The following is an 11,943-nucleotide window of genomic DNA, read 5'->3' as shown; positions in this document are numbered from 1 at the left end:
TCCTATTTTTGAAACATCACTTCCTTGAAGTGTCAGACAATTATATCTGCTAATATATTTTTGCCAATATGATCCTAAAATGGTTAATGTGAATTATTTATGCCATTCCCTCTTGGTGGGAGTGAATGGACCAGAAAGAGCTGCAATATTTCTTTTCAAGAAACGCCTCTGCAAGAGGTTTCAGAGAGCACAGCCCAAGATTAGGGAGACTAATGAGAAGCCTCAAATCAGAGAGAAGATAATCCCCCAGTGACCCCTTTTCACTTGGCTGTGCCTGCAATGTTGTCCTCTGTGCCACTCCTGCACCCCTAGTCTTTACCCACAGCTTCTTGGTGCCTCTGCTGTCCTCTGTTGTAATCTTCCCTATGGAAGGAGTCCCGATGTCAGTAAGCCCCAGTGTCTGTGCACAGACCGTATGCCATAACTCACTCCCTGGTCACCATAGCCTTTCAGGCCATCATTACCTTGGACATTCCAGATAACAGCCCACCTTCTCCCCCTCACTGACCATCAAACTGAGTCCTCACCAGTCCTGGATGGGGTCAGCCTATAGAAAAAAAGGCTATGGGAGCATTCACATTTATGCTTCATTATGTATTATGCATTCCTGGGTAAGTTGGGGGAATTTCTTCAGGTCTCAGTTTTCTTATCTATAGAAGAGGGACTGGAATACTTACTTTTTTTCCAGGTTAGATGCTGAGGAAACTAGAGTGTATTTCAAAATGCCTAGCACAATCAACAAATGGTAATTCAATAAACCAAAACCCAAACCCATTGCCGTTGGGTGGATTCTGACTCACAGCGGCCCTATAGGACAGACTAGAACTGCCCCATAGGGTTTCTGAAGCTGTGATCTCCATGGGAGCAGACAGCCACATCTTTCTACTGTGGAGCAGCTGGTGAGCTCAAATACCAACCTTCTGGTTAGCAGTTGAGCACTTAACCACCATACCACTAGGACACCTATGTACTATAATTATTGGGAGTCCCTGGGCGATGGCAATAGGTAACACATTTTGCTGCAAACCAAAAGGGTGGTGGTTCAAGTTCACTCAGAGATACTTCAAAAGAAAGAAAGCATACTACACAAAAACGTTGCTCTACATCCTACTTTGGTGAGTAGCAAGTGGGTCTTAAATGCTTGCAAGGGTCCATGTACGACCCAGCAATTGGTGTGTCCTTGTCCAGAGCAAAGAAGAATGAAGAATACCAAAGACACATGGAAACAATTAATCCAAGGGACTAGTGGACGATGTGAACCTCAGCCAGTATGATCCTGAAACCAGACCTAGATAGTGCCTGGCTACCAATGTCAGCCACTCAGAAAGGAGTCAAAATAGGTCTTGTATAGAATGAGAGAAAAATGTGGAACAAAACTCAAAATCATAGAAAAGACCAGGCTTACTGGTCTAACAGAGACAGGTGACACCTCTGAGACTATGTCACCCTTCTGGCCTGGAATTGAACTCACTCCCATGGCTTCCAGTCAAACGATATACAGGCATAGAAAGTGAATATTACAGCAGGTAAGTCCACTCCTTAGAACAGTCAAGCATGGGAGATCACAAGGGCAGTATTTGCACAAGGAGACAGCTCAGAGGACAGGAATGCATAGGAAAGAAGGACACAGGGAAAGGTAACCACAGGGAGGAAGTGGGAAGAGAGCTGTTACATTATGGGGATTGCAACAACATCATGAAACAAAATGTGTATGAACTGTTGTATAGAAAATGAATTTGCTCTGTAAACTTGCACCCAAATCACAGCTGAAAAAAAAAAAAAAAAGTCTGGCAACTTGCTTCTGAGAAATCAGATACTGAAAACCCCACTGAGCACAGTTCTACTCGGACACACATGGGGTGGCTATGACTCAAGGGAAGCTGCTCCTGGTCGGATGATTCTTATTCCTATCTGCTCCCTGGCCGGCCTGGAATCTATGTGCTTGTCAGACTCACTCACTGACTCCTTGATTCTTGAGCATCTGCTGTGTGCCAGGTGCGGTACTGTCCGCCTTCCCTTGCCTGCCCCACAGTTAACGGCAGTGATTTCCTTGTCCGTTTTGCTTTTCAGCCGGAAGTGCTTTCATAACTTGCAGAGAAAATTAACTCTGTGTTACCACTAAGCTAAGTGAAAGTGATACATAGAAAATGACTAAGATCTCCTTACCCGTGGGACTGACCTTCCTGCATGTCCACCTGAAGTAAGGGCCATTCTACTGAATAGTCAGTTTTGGTTACATGTTGCTAATACTTCCTTCCTTAATATACATTTTTAAGTTAATCTATGGCTTATCAGGTAGGGGGCAGTGGTGGTTCGAGGGACGAATTCTCACCTTCCATGTGGGAGACTGAGTTTCCCTTTTCATGCAATTTACCTCATGCATAGCCACCATCCACCTGTCAGTGGAGACTTGCATGTTGCTATGATACTGAAAACGTTTTAGGAGAACGTCCACACTAGAATGGACTGGGAAGAAAGACCCGGTGACCTACTTCTGAAAACCGGCCAATGAAAACCTGTGGATCCCTATGGTCCATCTGCAACCAGGCCTAGGGAGGGCTCAGGACAGGGTACTGTTTGGTTCCCTTGTACACGGGGTCACCATGAGTCAGGAGACTAACGTGATAGTAGCTAACAGTAGAAACAACTTAGACTACATCCCATTAGATAAGCATAGTCTTCCTTTTCTTTAAGAATGCTAATATGGGAAGGAAAATTGAACCCGTAAACAACATCAAGGTGAATGGAGAAAATGAAGTTGTCAATGAATTGTTTCCACTTTGATCAACAATCAATGTCCATGGAAGCAGCAGACAGGAAATTAAACAATGTATTGCTTCGGGCAAATATGCTGCAAACAACCTCTTTACAGTGTTAAAAAGCAGAGATGTCACTCTAAAAAGGAAGGTGTGCCTGACACAAGCTATGGGCTTTTCAACTACCTCACATCTGTGTGAAAACTGGACAATGATTAAGGAAGACAAGAAAAATTGATTCATTTGAGTGGTGGTATTGGCAAAGAATACTGAATATCTCATACACTGTCACAAGAACAAACTATTCAGTCTCAGAACAAATACAACCACAATGTTCCTTAGAAGTGAGGATGATGAGACTTCAAGTCACTTACTTTGGATGTGGCATCAGAAAAGACCAATTGCTAGAGAAAAGCATCATGTTTACTCAAGTAGGTCAGTGGATGAACAAAACTTTCAATGAGAGGGACTGACACATGAGCTGCAACAATGGACTCGAACATACCAATAATGAAGACGGCACAGAACTGAGCGATGTGTTGTTGGGCTACACCTACCGTCGCCATGAGTCAGGGCCAATTCAATGGCAATTTATAGCAACAACAACAAGGGCAAAAAAAGAACCTAGTATATGTCCACCTTGCAGTAGAGTTTGACAGGTATCATCTCGTTCTTTCTACAAGCAGCCATAGGAAGAGGCATCTATTACTTAGTTTTGTTACTGAGTTAGCTGGAGTTTAAAGAGATGAAGGGGCTTGGGAAACCTGAACCTGGACTGTCTGACATTGCAGTCTGAGCTCTTTGTGTTATACAGTGCTACAAATCTATCAGTAACAACCTTGCAGGCCAGTCTTTCTTAATCTTATAGCTCAGTCTTTCTTGTTTCTGGCCAATAACTAACTCCTCTCACATCGTGGCAAAAGTGGTAGTGTTTTACCAACAGGTGAGGGAATCATGATGTCATTGGTCCAATATTTTACTCCTCTTTATTTGAGAGTTCAGATTGCTTCCTATGGGGCCAGTCTGTTGACAATTTTTGTTCCCTTCATAGTTGAGGAAAGCTTAACAACAACAAAAAAGTTTAGTGGACTCACCATTGGATGTATAGCAATTTAGCAAGAAATGGAACCAAATGATTTGCACTGCATTCGCCTTGCGTTTTCCAGATTATGATGAAATCCCAGCTTCCATAACAAACAAAGCCACCAAATTTTCTTCACTGTCAAAGTTCCTGGTGTTGTGCATTGGTTCTAGTTCACAAAGCTGATTTCAGACTTCCTGGTCAAGATCTTGGTCTGTAACGTTCTTGGCCTATTTGACAGGTACAATGGTCAAAGAGAGCCACTCTTCCTGCTAATCAGATAGACGCCAAGTTGTTCACAGGAGCCGGGACCCTGCTGGCTTTGGACAAAACAGGTAATCAGAGCTGAGGAGGGGTTGAGCCTGACTCACACCTGTTGTTGACATCAAACATTAATAGCGGCACCAATGATTCCTGTGGTGACCACTCCTTATGTCCATGAAGGGTAAGCCTTGAGGCTCAGGGGACTCAAATTTTTCTCCAGAATCTTTTTAGAACAATGATAATAAATGTGCCATTTCTTTTTCTTCCTAATTTGTAGGAATTCTGTGTAAGATCTGGATGCTGATCCCTTGTTAATATTGCAAATATCTTCTCCCAGCATGGGACTTGCATTTTCACGGAACCATTTGATGAACAGATGCTCATATTCCATTTCATATTGATTGGTGCTGGTTGCTTGGGGCATCACTTTATGAAGGGCTCTGAGACTGAGGCCTGGCTCAATAGGAAAGGGCACTGTGATCTATAAGAGATATCTGACAACTGTAAGGGCCCCTGAGACTATCATTTTATGGCCTTGGAATAAGCCTAGCTAAATAGTAAAATGGATTCCAGTTCCTGTTTCTTACAATGCACGGACTGGATAAATTTCGATCATTTGGATTGAGGCAAATGAAGTGATAGACTTTCGTAAAAGGAGAGGAGAAAGCCCAGAAGTGGTAGACACACATATTCTCCTTTGCTCAAGGAACAGGCAAATCTCACCTTCCTGAAGGAGAAGTAAGACTTGGCTCTGAAGGATGAGTGAGAGTTCACCAAGCAGAAAAAGGAATATGTCAAGAATGCAAATGGTTAATACAGTGAACAGAATGAATAGTGTGTTTGGGAAAGCCCAAGCTGCTTAGCTGGGTCTGAGTCATCCTGAATGTGGCAGATGGTGGTGATTGACAAGGCTGGAGAGGTTGCTGCACCATTAGTGGTTATGGGTTAAAAACTGAGACTTCATTCTGCAGGTGATGGGGTGTTGGGCCTTGGTCCTGTCTGTTGCTGTTGTTGTTGTTATGTTTCATCGAGTTGGCCCCTAGTAGTCAGCATTAGAGTCAAAGTGGACAAGGCAATATGATAGAGCCCAAGAGAGGAGAAGGACAAAGTAATAGGAGCATGAGGCCAGAAAATAGTAAAAAATTAGTAGGCAGTAACTGAGTGTATTTTGTTAGGCCCTGTGGCTAGGAGTGAGGAACCCTGGTGGCACAGTAATTAAGTGCTCAGAAGCCAACTAGAAGGTCAATGACCTGGACCCACCAGTCTCTCTATGGGAGGAAGATGTGGCAGTCTGCTTCCCTAAAGAGCTGTTGTTCTTAGGGAACTTTACTGAAGCAGTCATCTACTCATAGCTACCTCATGCACAGCAGAACGAAAGAGTACAGCCTTGGAAACACGGTGGGGCAGTATAGAGACAAAAACTAACTGCCATTGAGTGCTGACTCCTCCTTAGGTTTCTGAGGCAGCATTTCTATGGAAGGAGATTACCCAGTCTTCCTTCCTAGGAGTGGCTGGTGGGTTTGAACCACCAGCCTTCTGGTTAGCAGTCAAGTGCCTTAGACACTACGTCACCAGAGCTCCTAGTATAGAGATAGGTGAGCAAAAAGGATCAGAGAGCCCTCCTGGCTGGAGCACTGGAGCTTGGGGTTGTCTTGTCAGCTCTGCCTGCTTCCTAGCCTCTGCCTCTCCAGCCTCCCCATAGCCGGACCCCTTGGGATGAAACCAGGGTTAAGAGACTTAAGCAGTTCCAGACTGTCACTCTGGGACTCACTGTCTGGCTCTCCTTGAGAACCAGGTGTTGGGTTACAGTTTTGATTAACCCAGGGTCTGCCATATTCTTTGGATCATGTCCCTAATGTGTGCTTTTCTTCTCAGGTTGTTGTGTTCCATCAAGTTGATTCCTAATGATCCTGTAGGACAGAACAGAACTGCCTCCTAAGGTTTACAAGGCTATAATCGTTATGGGAGCAGATTGGCAGGTGTTATCTCCAGTGGAGTGGCTGGTGGGTTTAAACCACTGACCTTTTGGCTAGCAGCAGAGTGCTTAGCCACTGTGCCACCAAGGCTCCTCTGTTATCATTCCCACTGCCATTGAATTGATTCTAATTCATAGTAGCTTCTATAGCACAGAGTAGGACTGCCCCATAGGGTTTCCAAGGCCGTAAATCTTTACGGAAGCAGACTTCCATATCTTTCTCCTGCAGAATGGCTGGTGGGTTCAAGTCTCTGACCTTTTAGTTACCAGCCAGACACTTTAACCACTGCCCCACCAGAGAGCTCCTTTCTGTTCTCCTTAGAAAGTGTTAAATTATTGCATAGCTAGTCAATGGTTGGTCAGGCCTAAGAATCTATGAGACCTTAGTTCTTCATTTGTGAAAAAAAAGGAGAATGAGTCCAGTGTCATAGAGTTGATATGATGATTTCATAAGAGGAGGATGAAACTCACATAAACCCAGTTGCTCTAGAGTCATCTTTGATTCACAGTGACCCCATGTGTGTTAGAGTTGAACTGTGCTCCACGGAGTATTCAATGTCTGATTTTTCAGAAGTAGATCACAGGCCTGTCTTCTGAGATGCCTCTGGGTTTACTTGAACCCCAAACGTGGAGTTAGAAGCTCAGCATATTGACCTTTTGCTCTACCTATCAACTGCAGAGACACACATCCCACGTGCTAAGGAACTCTGCTAAGCGTTCAACACATGAGATATCTGCTATAATGACGATGGTGATGATGACCCTTGTTCTCTGTATGCCACCTTGGTAACCTTCTCACTCTCCCATTTTCACCAGAGAAAGAACAGGTGAGCAGCTTTGTGAAGGAGCTACAAGTACATGGAAAAGGGCAAGTACAACAGGAAGGAAAATCAGGGTATAGAAAGAGCGAAAGACAAAGGATGGACAGTCCATTAGTCAAGTAGATGATACATTAAATTTTCAATGGTCTCTTAATGGTTTCAAGAGAAAGAGAGGTAATGAAATGATTACTGTGCAAAGATAATAGGCAAATGAAGAGTCAAAGGGACTGTTAGAGAGACTTTGGATAGTCGAGTAACCCACAGAATTGATTCCATTTCATGACATGTAACATCTTGCACATTTTGGGTAGGAAATTGAAACTTTGCTTCTCCTTTTTCCAGGGCTGTTACTTGGTTCTTCCCTTTGCTTTGTGTAGGTCTTTAACCCTGTTGTTGTTGTGTTCTATAGAGTTGCTTCCGAGTCACAGTGACCATATATGACAGAGCAGAATTGGCCCATTGTGCCATTAGGGCTTCTTTCTTTAACATTACACGCACCTCATTTTGTTCTAATTTTCTCTTTACCCTATTGTCTTCCCCAGCAAGGAACTGTTTGGAGGTGAGTACTATGCCTATGTTTTTCCTTTGGGTCCTGGTATAAGACAGGCAGTGTAGATCTTTTCATTTGTGTAAAGAATAAAAGTAGACTGTAGCAAAGCCAAGGAGCTGTGGTGGTTTTGTGGTTAATGCATTTGGCTGCTAATCAAAAAGTCTGTGGTTCAAACCCACCAGCTGCTCCATGGGAGAATGATGAGGCAGTCTGCTTCCATAAAGACTTACAGCCTTGGAAACTCTATGGGTGGAGACCTACTCTGTCCTATAGGTCACTATGAGTTAGAATCAACTCAATGGCAGTGAGTATTTTGGGTAATGAAGTCTCTCAGACATGGGATTTGTAAAAAAATTCTTAAAGGACATGCACAGAAATGACATTTCTTGAAAGAGGCAAACAGCAAAAAGTCAAACAAACTGAGATTGTGTGGAACAATGTGACGCCTACAATCCATCATTAACAGCATTGGTTGAGCGAATAAAAAAAAAAAAAAAAAAAAAAAAAAAAAAAAAAAAAAAAAAAAAAAAAAAAAAAAAAAAACACCTTTTAACCAACTATATAAGAGCAGAAGAATCAAATCTAGGTAGAAAGAGATCCTTCAAGGATAGTGGAGGCTACTAGAAAGACCCAAACGCCACAGGCTAAGTGACTGAGCCACTATTTTTAAAATTGCCTTTTGAGAATAAGCCTGATTGAAAGAACAGAATTTGTGCAATGTATTTTTCCTTTGTGTCCTTATCTGCTTCCTTCACAAGCTATTTTTAGTAAGTTTACATTAACCTTCTTCTAACAAAATGCCAATTAAAGCAACTTTTGATAGGCTGTGTTTAAAATTCTGACTCTAAAGACGCAAGTGTGCTAGATCGGCACATCAGGGTGGAAATCAGGTTCTTAATCCTACTTGAATAACGACTGAAATCCTCAGTTGCTTTCTCCTAGGATAGCAACATAGTCAAAGGGAAGCAAAGCTCTCCAAGTGATGCTAAGCAACTCATCTAGTGTTGGACTTAATTTCTTCCACTGGTTCCTTGTATCTTTTCTTTTCTTTCCTCCATTTTCCACTGGTTCCTCGCCTAACACTGATTTATTTTCTGGATATTGTCAAACAACCTGTCAACATTTATGTTTATAATATGAACTGACAATACGCTCTAATCTGTGTTGATAGCCTGCCTGTTATGCGTGCCTTCAGCTTTTAGCTGTTTCTGGGAATATGAATTAAGTCCCAGTGCAGTATTTACATTTGGATTGCAGGTGTCCCAGGCAGAGTTCCAGTTACATTCATGACTCTCAGAAAACAACCTCAAAGTGGAATCAAACAAAGGTTTAATGTGGTCCTGCACACACCTGTTTAGATGGATCAGCATCTGACTTTCCCCAACTTGGCACATCCTGTTCTCTCTGCGTCCTGTTCCCCCTCCCTTCTTTGACTGTTTAATTTCCACAGGTCCACTACCTCTCCTTCAGTCATCCTACAGATTCTAGGGGCTAATTAAAGGAAAACAGGTAGCAGAGTATCTGGCAGATATGAATGATGTAACTGCTCCAAAAAAATAAAATGTTTGGCATTATTAAAGCAGAATTTTCTGGAATGTATCTTACCTGCCTCAAGTCCACAAGCCCCCAGGATAGGTGACAGCTATACCCTTGCTAGCTTGGAGTTTCCTTGCTTTCTTGTGTTACATCTGGTTGAATATACCTAATTTAAAAAAAAAAAAAAAAAAAAAATTCTGAAAATCACCAGTGCTTGTGTTCCTCATAGAACAGGAAGACCTTTGAGGCAGGAAATATGAACGTTGTCCTTTTTATTTGGTAGAGTGTCCTCTATCAACCCTTTTGTTTCTTTATTGTGCTTTAGGTGCAAGTTTACAGAGCAGGGTTTGTTTTACATTCAACATTACATGTACCTTTAGTTTCACTACCCATTTACCATCCCCAACCTTAACCCAGTGTCCTCCCCTCCCTGCCCAGTGACCATCCCCTCCTCCCATGCCACTCAGAGTTATACACTCCTGTGGGTCCTGCATTTCCTCTGTGAAAATGTTGCCCCTCTGGTGCACCATGGCCAATTGCTCCAAGGGATGCATTTCCACAGAGTATGTGGGTGCGTCACCCTTGGGTGAGTGCACATTTTGTGTACTATTGGTCTGAGAGCCAGCCCCTGGGAGTGAGTTTTATTCCAGGCCTAGAATATATCCCAGGGCCATAGTATTGGTCACCAGACTCCATCCAACCAGTAATTCTGGTCATTATTGAGTTTTTGGATTTTGTTCCACATTTTTCCTCCCACTCTATGCACGATCTCCAGATTTGATCCTTTCCTGAGTGGTTGGCATTGGTAGCCGGGCACCATCTAGTTCTTCTGGTCTCAAGGGCCATCGTGTCCTAAGGCTGATTGCTTCCAAATGCTCTTGCTTTTTGTTTTTGTGTTCTTCTTTGATTCTGGTGATAGGAGACAATTAGTTGCATCTTAGATGGCCACTTGAAAGCTTTTAAGACCTCAGTGGCTACTCACCAATGTAGGATGAGGAACAAGACTTTTGTGGGTTATGTTGTGCCAATTGTGTCTGTTGTCTCCCAGTACTATGGTCCTGAGATGGTAGATCTGTTGGATCTCTCTCCCACAGTGTCTGGGTGATTGTGAGGGATTAGTCTATGTCTGTCTTCTGTTGTTTCTATAAGGATTGCAGGTATTTTCTATCACTGGTGTCTGTACAAGATTAGCTTCTATTGAATCTATGCTTGGTCTAGAGAGTACTCCTTTTCAATGACCCCCATCTGATCTCAGATGTTTATGTGTTCATCTGCAGCCAGGTGTTTGGTGTTAATAGTAATGCAGTATTGTGGATATACTGGTTGGTACTATCATCTGTCATCTATCTCTTATGTGCACAATTGGATGTCCTCCCTTTTCCTAGTATTATCTTTCAACCCTTTGATTGCCATAGGGTTAAAGCCCGAATTTGGCATCATGACAACCAAAACCCTAACCAGACCAAACTCACTGCCATCAGGTAGGTGCTGACTCAAAGCCAGCCCCACTGGGTTTTCAAAGCTATAAATTTTTACAAAGAAGACTGCCTCATCTTTCTTCTGTGAAGCAGCTGGTGGGTTTGAACCAGCGATCTTTTGCTTAGCAGCCAAATGCCTTAACCACTACACCACCAGAGCTCCTCATGACAACCAAGGCCACTCCCAAACCTACTTTCTCCATCTTCAAAGATGCTTCTCTACATGAAGATTCATGCCAAGATTGCTCCTCCAACGTGCCTGGCTACCTGCTCTTTTTCTCCTTAATTCAATGAGCATTCAGTCAGAATAACTCATTGCCATTGAGTCAATTCTGACTCGTAGCATCCCTATAAGACAGAGTAGAAGTTCCCCATAGGGTTTCTAAGGTTGGAAATCTTTATGGAAGTAGGCTGCCTTATCTTTTTCCTGTGGATCTGCTTGTGTGTTCAAACCACCAACCTTTTGGTTAGCAGCTGAATGTCTTAGCCATTGTGTCACCAGAGTTCCTATTCAGCCAGAGTGATCTTTATAAAATGGTAGATCCATTGTATGGTTTCTGTGAATCAGATGGGAAGTCATTGGGAAGTCTTGAGCAAGTAAAATCCAAAGCCTTTGCAATGGCTAAAAGGGTATATAGAAATTGACCTCTGGCTACCTGTTAGGTCCCAACTTCCATCTCTCTCCTTTCCTTTTCCCCTATTACTGCTGTTGTTGGGTGCTGTTGAATTGATTTCAACTCACAGTGACCCCATGTAACTGAGTTGAACTGCTCCGTAGAGTTTTCTAGGCTGTCATCTTTACAGGACAGGTGGCCAGGACTCTTGCAGAGTGGCTGAGTGGGTTTGAACCGTCCACTTTTTGCTTAACGACTGAGGACGTAACTGTCGCACCACCAGGGTACCTTCCTTCAGCTCTGAGGTCTTTACTTTCCTCAAACTCAATAACAGTGCTCCACCTCAGAGCTTTTGGATTTTCTGTTCCCTTTTCCTGGAAATGTCTCATTCTCAGGTTTTCATGTCACTCACTCCTTTTCTTTCTTTGGATTTCTGCTGACATATGACCTTCTCAGACAAGACAGACTGTTCTGCCATCCACCATATGAAATAGCAGCACCTTCTTTGTCCTTTCTTTCTATGCCCCTCTAGTGCCATCCATATCTATATCTATATCAATATCTATATCTATATCTATCTATATTTGTTATTGTTATGTGCCATGGAATTGGACCCGACTCATAGCTACCCCTCCTTGGGTTTCTGAGGCAGTATCACTACGGAAGTACATCGCCCAAACTTCCTTCCAAGGAGTGGCTTGTGGGTTTGAACCACCAGGCTTCTGGTTAGCAGTCAAGTGCCTTAGGCACTATGCTACCCTAAACTTATTGCCGTTGCATAGGATCTGATTCATAGTGACCCCTCCTTGGGTTTCTGAGGCAGTATCACTACGGAAGTACATTGCCCAACCTTCCTTCCAAGGAGTGG

The sequence above is a fragment of the Orycteropus afer genome, unplaced genomic scaffold (genome assembly GCF_000298275.1).
Source record: "Orycteropus afer afer isolate SDZICR_OR568_19922 unplaced genomic scaffold, OryAfe1.0 scaffold00224, whole genome shotgun sequence".
NCBI classification, from domain to species: Eukaryota; Metazoa; Chordata; class Mammalia; order Tubulidentata; family Orycteropodidae; genus Orycteropus; species Orycteropus afer.
Note: the sequence above shows the minus strand (reverse complement) of the source record.